This window comes from Phoenix dactylifera, chromosome 3 (assembly GCF_051530095.1).
Source record: "Phoenix dactylifera cultivar Ajwa chromosome 3, Ajwa_hap1_PhDact_Kaust_v1.1, whole genome shotgun sequence".
Classification (NCBI taxonomy): domain Eukaryota; kingdom Viridiplantae; phylum Streptophyta; class Magnoliopsida; order Arecales; family Arecaceae; genus Phoenix; species Phoenix dactylifera.
Window position 1 is genome coordinate 35,978,905 of NC_143192.1, and position 8,471 is coordinate 35,987,375.

Sequence of the window (8,471 nt, forward strand, 5' to 3'; positions counted from 1 at the left end):
ATGATAGGGCATGCCGAATGCCTGCGGAGATCACGTGCCTTGATGACTTAGGGATGGTGGCAGATTGCAGTGGAGTCATGTATTTAGTTGTCGGATCCTTTAGAGGATTAGGTGGAGATTGGACATTTGGCTAAGGCACGGGCCCGACACGGGTGCCGAGCCGAGCCGGTTGCTTAGCGGAGTGTCCTGTGGCGGGGTTGCTTCTCTTGGTCGGCGCTCCTTGGTTGAGCACCTCTCTGGCGCTTTCTAGTCGAGCGCCCCTCTGGTCGGCGCTCTTCGGTCGAGCGTCTCTCTGGTCGGCGCTCTTCGGTCGAGCGCCTTCAGACTGGCACGACTTGGGTTTTCCCCCCAACATCTTCCATCACTGCTCCCCTTCTCATTCAAAGTATGAAACATTATTGCTCATCCAGAAATGTTAGATTCGGCTGTCCAAACAAGTCGCCTTCTCAAGTAGAAAATCTGGCTTATTTCATCAAGGAAGCTGAGAATTTGAATGCCAGAAGTGCAAAACATGTTGGAAAATTTCCGCTACTTCTCCCACCAACCCACAAAAAGTTAAAAAAGGAAAGGACATCTTTCATTATCTAGTGGTCCTACATATTAGTTGGAAACCAAGGAAGCCTTGGGTTTATGGCCGGAGACGAAATGAATTCGAACGAGAATCGAAATATTTTTAACAGTTGGATAATTTTAAAAAATAATTAAATAGAAAGATATTTTTATAAAATCAACTAAGCAAGGGAGTATTTTTGAAAAATTAATTTTTTTATGTAAACCTGGTAAAATAGATTTGAATAATAGGAAAAAAAGTTGGTATTGAATTTTAGAAAATTGAAGCGTTTGTATTTTTCTGTGGAACAAAAATAAAATGAAATTTTTGTTGACCAAAAATGGTTAGATTAAAGTCTGTTTCCATTAAAAACTTTTTTTTTGATGGAGGAGGCAAAGCCACCCGGCCTTTATTAGGGAAAAAAAGTTTATATAAACTATTTATAAAAGATTTGCAAGAAAGAAAATACAAAAGAGCAATAAAAATCTTTTACAAAAGATAGTTGTCTGTAAGTAGACATGTTAAACTATTCAACAAGCGAATCAATCTCCTAAGTAATTTGTAGGATCCCTGTATCTTCAGTATGCAACTATATAAGCTCTGTATTCTGATGAAAGTCGGCTTTCTTCTAAAAAATAGATCAACGTCTCTGAACGTGTGGCGCCAATGTTGCGAGGTTATTCTAAAGTTTTAGATGAGGATTAAGCAGCTTCTCTGATCATAGATGCTTTCAGCCGAAAAATGTTGATAAGATTTTTTACAAAACACAATAGATAGAACTTGATTTTTTTAAGAAAATTTGAGCATTTCGCACCTTTCATATTTTCTAACAGATAGCAGCAATCAATTGATCTGCAGCTTTCCTCATTGGTTGTTGAAATTTTCTGTTTCTCCATTTGGTCCATAAATCACTAGTGCTGGTAGGCCATCCTTTTAGATTTAACTGCACTTTAATTGTTGCCCATAAACTATAGGCAAATAGGCACCTAATTAATAGATGGGAGATCGTTTCGTGTCTTTTTCCACACAACATATATCCATCACTAACCTGCCATTCTTTCTTAGCAAGAATTTCTTTTGTATGCAGCCGATTCTTGAGGGCAAACCATATAAAAATTCTCTCTTTTTTTGGTAAAGCTGCCTTTCATAGACTCTTATAAAAAGGACAGCGAAGGCCACCATTATTAAGAAATTTGTACAAATAATTCATTATAAAACAACCTTCTTGTGAGAGTTTCCACAGGGGGGCATCACCAATTCGAGACGGTCATACATGAGAGAGAGAGAGAGCTTCTTTGAGAGTATATAATGTTAGCACGTCTCCTAATTCTAAGAGACTTGATGTGACCCACTTGATCAAGCTTATCCCACATCAAGATAAAGCTCGTTTAAATGGTAATTAAATTCAATCAAGAAAGAGGTTATATGGAGTTTATCTTATTTGGTAGTTTCTGTGATGGATGGAAACAATTAAAGATAAACCTTATGGATAAGGATTCGGGTCCCTAACCTAGCACTATAAATAAGCTTGTGGATCCATCACCTAAGGCACTCAAATCCTGCATAGGTTGGAAGCTCTGGATCTCCTCTCTCTCTCACACACAAATCTCTTCCTCTTCCTCTTCCCTCTCATGCTGGTGCTTAATCTCAAGGGTGCTTAATCAACGATGGCCGGAGGTTAGTAAAAATTTATTTGATTATTATTATTTCGTTGCATGATATGCTTCCATATAATTGATCCATTTGTTGTATTATAAAGGGTCCTCTTACTTTAACTTTCCAAAAAAGTGTTTTCCATGACCACTGCGAGGCAATCGTGCAGCCTTGCAAAAACTTCCAAGCCCATTTTTCAAGAAATGTTAGGTTCATTTGCTTAATATTTTTGATCCCCAACCCTCCTTGTTCCTTAGACCTGCACACCAAATTCTAATTCACTAAGCAATGGAAGCCACTAACTTTGTCCACTTCTTTCTAAAGGAATGCACGACGCATTTGATCAATCCTGTTAAGAACCCATTTTGGCAATTTGCGACATTTGATCCAATTTTCTGCTTTACCATTCATAAAAGAGCCACTACGGCTGAAGATAATAAGCGATAAATTCAATGGGTGAATGTCTTCGGAAAATCTCTTGCTTGAAGAGCTTCTACCGAAAAATCTCAGTTCAAACTATCAAACATCTTTTCAAAATCAAGCTTGCAAAGAACTTCTTTGAGGCCTGATCTTTTCCAAAGAATTTTTCCATTCCAAACTAAACACGGTTTTGGGGCACTCCAAGACTTTAGGCCACCTCCAAAGAAACACGGTCTAAGACGCCTCAAACGCTCCGCGTATTTTCGGTCAAGAGTGGCTTTCCCATTCGACTGGAAAAGGACCTTAGCAAAAAAAAAAGACTAGAAAAGGTCAGGTGTATCCCTTGTAGGTCTTCCACATGCTCTTTGACGATTTCTTTCTTGGCCTAGTTCTCCTACATATATATAGTCCAATACTGTACGAAAGGCATGGCCACCAAATCAATACAATTGGCTTTTTTACTTGAAACTCCACCATGAAACTGCTCCTGGGATTGTTGTTGGCATTTTATGCTCTCATTTCAACCGGCAGCGCAGTTCGGGTCATGAGCGACCGTGTATACAATGAGAGCAAGAGGGGGCGGTCACCCCATTCTCCTCCCGTGCCAGTCGGCAATCCCGTACACAAGTGGGTAACCGTGACTCCACCTCCGCCTGGTTTGTTCGAGCGTTCGGCCGAGGTAGCTTCTTCGAGCCCTCCACCTCCTCCATCTTCGTTTTCGCCGATTTCTTCGGTATCGCCTCCGGCCAAAGCTCACGTCAACTTGCAGCCACCACTTCCTCCATCAAGCATGCCGTATCAGCAACCTCCCGGTCCCTGAAATTTTTTATCGATGAATCTAAGTGCATGTTGTATAAATAGCTTGCTTCAGGTCCTATATATCTACGATTAATTCTGGGATATATCTTATCCTTTTCAATACATTTACACCGGCTGCCCGTCGAGTACTAGAAAATCGAAGCTCAGCTGAAGAATTCCCCTCAATTCTCAAAGAATATGATGATTATGATTATACTTGTATGCTACACGTATGATATACGTACCTTTTGAGAATAAATCTGTCAGACTTGTTTCTTCAACTCTTACATAATCCACCATTTTTTGGGAGTCAATTTAGCAAAAGGCATGAGATGCTGATAATAAGCAGACAAGTTTCTTCTTCTTCTTCTTCTTCTTCTTTTTGATTGCATAATAAGCAGACAAGGTTGCTTCATAGGAAACTTAGATGATGGATCAATTATCTACATTAGAATTTCTATCATCCGCCATACGATATATGCACTGTACCAGATCAAAAACAAGTTTTGACTGTGCATGATGAAAGCATGGCAATGTATGCTCCATAGCACTTTTTTTTAATAAGACAAATCAGGCATGTTGAAATAGTTAAAGGTATCCTGATCCCAACTCTTATCTCCTCATGAATCACAGCAAGTTGAAGTCAGAAGGCAAAGGATTTTTTTTTTCTCTATTTTCCTTTTGGGCAAGAAGATCTATACTATAGTGTTTGCACTCATAAAGAGGAAGATGGGCTGTTGATTAGGGACTTCTGACTTGCACTTTTTCTCCTCTTTAAATACAGATGGACCCCCAAACATGAACTGCTCTAGCTTCCTTTCTCTTGCTCTGGCTTCCACGCATCTTACCCTTGTTTGACTTGGAATATTTAAAGAAGAACTGACCCCGGTCTGCCTTCCCATGGTTTGCTCGGTCTAGCCCTTTTTATTTTGGGGTTAGAGTTGGTCCGTTCTTCCTTTACTTCTGTAGGGTCGTCGGAGAAAACCTGCCATCATAATATAATATGATCCAGTGTATCAACCACTTGCTTAGTTTTGCAAATTTATACAGGCTTTGTACATAATGGCTCTTATAATATGTAATGGGTTTTCATGGACTTGGACTTATCCTCGTGACCACACCTCTTTTACTTAGCAAACAAAAATCTGATTTTATTTCTTGGACGGTGTATCTTAAAAAAAATGGATCTGGATAGTTATAGTGTTGATGAGGTTTGTTTCCCTTAATTTCTATTGAAAAATAGTTGTTTGTAATTTCAAAATACAACTAATTAAATAAATGTAACCCGTTACGTGGTTAGATTACAAACTATATCTATTATGATTTATTGCCACTATGATTCACTATGCATTCTTGAATGGTCTATAGCTTGCTGACAGGAATATGAATACTAATATCAAAAAAAAAAGTTTATACAGTTTACTTTTTGCACACAAAAAAAAAAAGAAGCTTAATAACAGTAAGCTATAATTGCTACAAGCCTACACTTGGGCAACTTATCTTTTTTTTTATTCTTCTTCTTCTTTTTTTTTTTTTTTGGCTAAAATGGGTGTTTCTCGCTGCTCCAATGTGAATACATTCAGAAAACAAGATATCTCGAAAAGTTCTAGATACATGTGTATCAAAAGTTCAGAAAAGTCCGCCGAAATGATCAACTACAAAGGAGGCTGTTGAGTCTGCAGCTCCATTCACCTTCAGGTAAATATGCCCCGTCCCAATGAAAGTACAACGTTTCGCTAAGTGCTAGATGTCTTGAATCAAAGAATGCAATTTTTTCCTTTTTAGTGTTGTGTCTCCCATACACTAATCTACATGTTTTTTTTTTAAGGTTCCAGTAGACCGTCTATATCCAAATGAATCCCATACCTGAATTGATTCGGTACCGAGCTACGTCCCATCTTTAGTTTCGTGAATGAAGAGCATAAACGTGGAGATAGAGAGTTGCCTCAGGCACTCCAAGGTATTTTGTTTTTTGATTCTATTAGGTGTATCCGTACTCATCAGGTATCATCCACCTGCTTTAGTACAAAAAAAAAAAAAAAAAGAAAAATGCATAAACGCCAAATTGAGACCCTACTCCAGTTAGCTTGTGTTTAGATCTCATACAATTTCTCCCAACTATATTTGAGCCAAACAAGAGAAGTCCAAAATTGATCCAAGTTCTTGAACTTATACCACCTCATCCAAATCGCCTAGAAAAGAAATCAGAGCCAAACCCAAATTCATCAAATAATAGATGGGGATGAATCTGAAACGCAAATCAAAAATTTGTCCAAAAGAAATCGCAAAATCGATTCGTGTCCAATCTTAATCAAGTTGAGACCAGACCCAACTGCATCCCTTGTTGATGATGATGATGATTTTTTTTTTTTTTTTTTTGCCAGAGCGAATGACTCATACACATGGACACACCAAAAAACTGCATCCCTTGTTTTCCCCAACTATATTTTCCAAGCGGACTCAACCTCCTTTGCCATATCTTCATTCCCCAAGGCTTCTGCTCTCATCCTAGTTGGCTCCTAGCTGGCTTTTCTTGTCACCCAAGTCTCTCTCTCTCTCTAAAATAAAGTGATGACCTCTTTTGTCCTTTTTGCAACATTACCAATCTCATGCCATTGAATCCCCCTCTCGGACCTCACCTTATCCCTCTTCATTTGTCCAGCTCAATACTTCTTTCCTTTCAATTTCCCCTCCCCCCTGCATTCCTAATCTCCTCTGATCTCTTTCTCACTTCATCTCTGCCTTTATGTCAGCACTCCAAAAGACCTTCCTCAGATCTCCAAGACCACAAATCTTGTCTTAAGATCCCATCACCACCATTTCAATCCATCTTATCTTGGTCTTCTTTTCCTCCATTAGAACCAATTCTCTTTCCCCATCCCCACCTCCAATGGATCCAACTCTTAGGCCTCCCCTCACAACCCCACCCCCACCCTCCACCTCCTCCTCATACACCAGCTTCCCCATCTTGGCCATCACCATCCTTGGCATCCTCACCACCGCCATCCTCCTCGTCAGCTACTACATCTTCGCCATCAAGTGCCGCCTCAACTTGCGCCGCGCCGACCTCATCCGCCGCCTCTACTTCGCCCGGTCCCGACGCCGCCGCCACCACATGCCTCCGATCATCAGCACCACCACCGCCACGGAGTTTCGCGGCCTCGACCCAGCCACCATCCGCTCCATCCCCATCATCAAATTCACAAAGGCCGGCGGCGACACCGAAGCCGACCGGCGGCGGACCTCCTTCAACGAGTGCGCCGTGTGCTTGAATGAGTTCCAGGAGGAGGAGAAGCTCAGGCTCCTCCCCAGCTGCTCCCATGCCTTCCACATTGACTGCATCGATATCTGGCTCCAGTTCAATGCCAACTGCCCACTGTGTAGGTCAGACATCACCGGCCCGTTACCAATTCCAGCCGAACAATTCATGCTCCAACCTCCTGATCAACAGCTGAATGGAAGCGTAGTTATAGAAGTGAGAGGAGACGAGAGTGGTGCTCAGACTCCAAGAATGGAAGCTCCTAATCCTTCGCCGAGGTCCGGGCATGGGAAAAAGGGGAGGAAGCTCCACAAAGTGGGGAGCATGGGCGATGAGTGCATTAATGTGAGGGAGAAGGATGAGCAGTTCTGTGTTCAGCCCATAAGGAGGTCATTCTCCATGGATTCCTCCAATGATAGGCAGCTCTATCTTTCAGTCCAGGAGTTACTGAGACACAATCCGCATTGTTTTCAAGAGGCAGGAGGGAGTGGAGAAGAAGCGAGCAGCAGCGGTGGTGGTTGCGCCGGGAGCAGCAGAGTCCGGCGGTCGTTCTTCTCATTCGGATACCGGAGCTCAAGAAGTGCCATTATTCCATTCCATACCGATCAATGATCTTTTTTCTTTTATTAATATGCAAGAGACATCAGCTGCTGCTGCTGATGCTTCTCTTTGTTCTTGTTCTTGTTCTTGTTCTTGGTTGGACGGTGGATGTTAAAACTGGTGGAAGAGTATGGAAAAGCTTTTGTGGTACAAAGATAGGGGTTGATTAGGGAGTGTAAATGAGGTTGGGCGGCTTCATCGTGAGAAGTGCTGCTGTTTTGTTTCTCTGATAAGAGGCACCATCGCTGTAATCATGGAAGGTGTTCGAGTTCTAAGCTGTCCTTTCAGCACTTTTCTTTTGACTGTTTGTGTGTGTGCGCCAGTTGCCATGTCGATATTATTTTGGACTCTCGCGAGTCGCAAGGAAAAGGTGCTTTGTTCATGATGACTTCTGCTGAGTTTTGATTTGAAAATTTAGCTCTCGCTTTTTACTGTATCTTTATTTGACTATTATGACACAATGACAGCAAATGGCGGTGCGAAGTAACGTGGAGCCCTGTTGGGATGGCAGGATGGTGTGTCGGCTCGTAACTCCAGCTTGTGGCAATTTTGCTCCAGAGATGAGAGAATGAAGCAGAGGCAGTAGGGTTAGAATTTGTCATCTCTCATTTTTTAGAATAAGATAATTTCATTTTGCAGGTGATTTATGTTTTTCTGAAAAAGCAAGGATTGGATTCGCTGTCAATCTAAGCAAGATGTTTCTTTGATCAAAGGCCATTAAAACCTAGAAGTCTTTGAATTATGGAATTAATGATAACATATTGATCGGTCTTACATTTCTCTGCCAATTATTCATAGGTGATATAAGCTTGTTGGCATGGTAGTTTTATAGTCTCTATGTAAGAAATTTGTTAATAAATATAAACAAGAGATTTAAGAATTATAAGAAATTTTCATTTGTCATAACAAATCTCCTTTTTTTTTTTTTTAAGGAACATAAGAGAGCTGCCTTAATCCCGGATCCTGCTGGTCCACCTTCACTACTCCTGCGATTTTAAACGAGATTTTTGCTGTCCCAGTAGCCATGAAAGAACATAATCCTTCAATATTCTACTGAAAAAGATTAAGTCCATATCTAATCCAGCAATTTTCGAACATTTCTTTCCCACCCTTCCATAAAGAACTTTAAAATTATTGCGATTCTCGGTCCGGCGCTCTACGTGGTTATGCACATGTTTCGACTCGTCGGTC

At 41.0% G+C, this 8,471-nt stretch overlaps 1 pseudogene across 3 annotated transcripts; it reads left to right on the forward strand.

The window, feature by feature from the left end:
- The first annotated feature begins 3,005 nt into the window (after positions 1–3,005).
- Positions 3,006–8,196, forward strand: LOC103719452 (RING-H2 finger protein ATL16 pseudogene; annotated as a pseudogene). 3 transcript variants are annotated; one of them, XR_015976271.2, is made up of 4 exons: positions 3,006–5,119; positions 5,250–5,381; positions 5,806–7,650; positions 7,748–8,196. The product of XR_015976271.2 is annotated as an RING-H2 finger protein ATL16 pseudogene, transcript variant X1 (transcript). The 3 variants fall into 3 exon arrangements; XR_015976272.2 differs by having other exon boundaries at positions 5,257–5,381; XR_015976273.2 differs by lacking the exon at positions 5,250–5,381.
- The last annotated feature ends 275 nt before the right edge of the window (positions 8,197–8,471 follow it).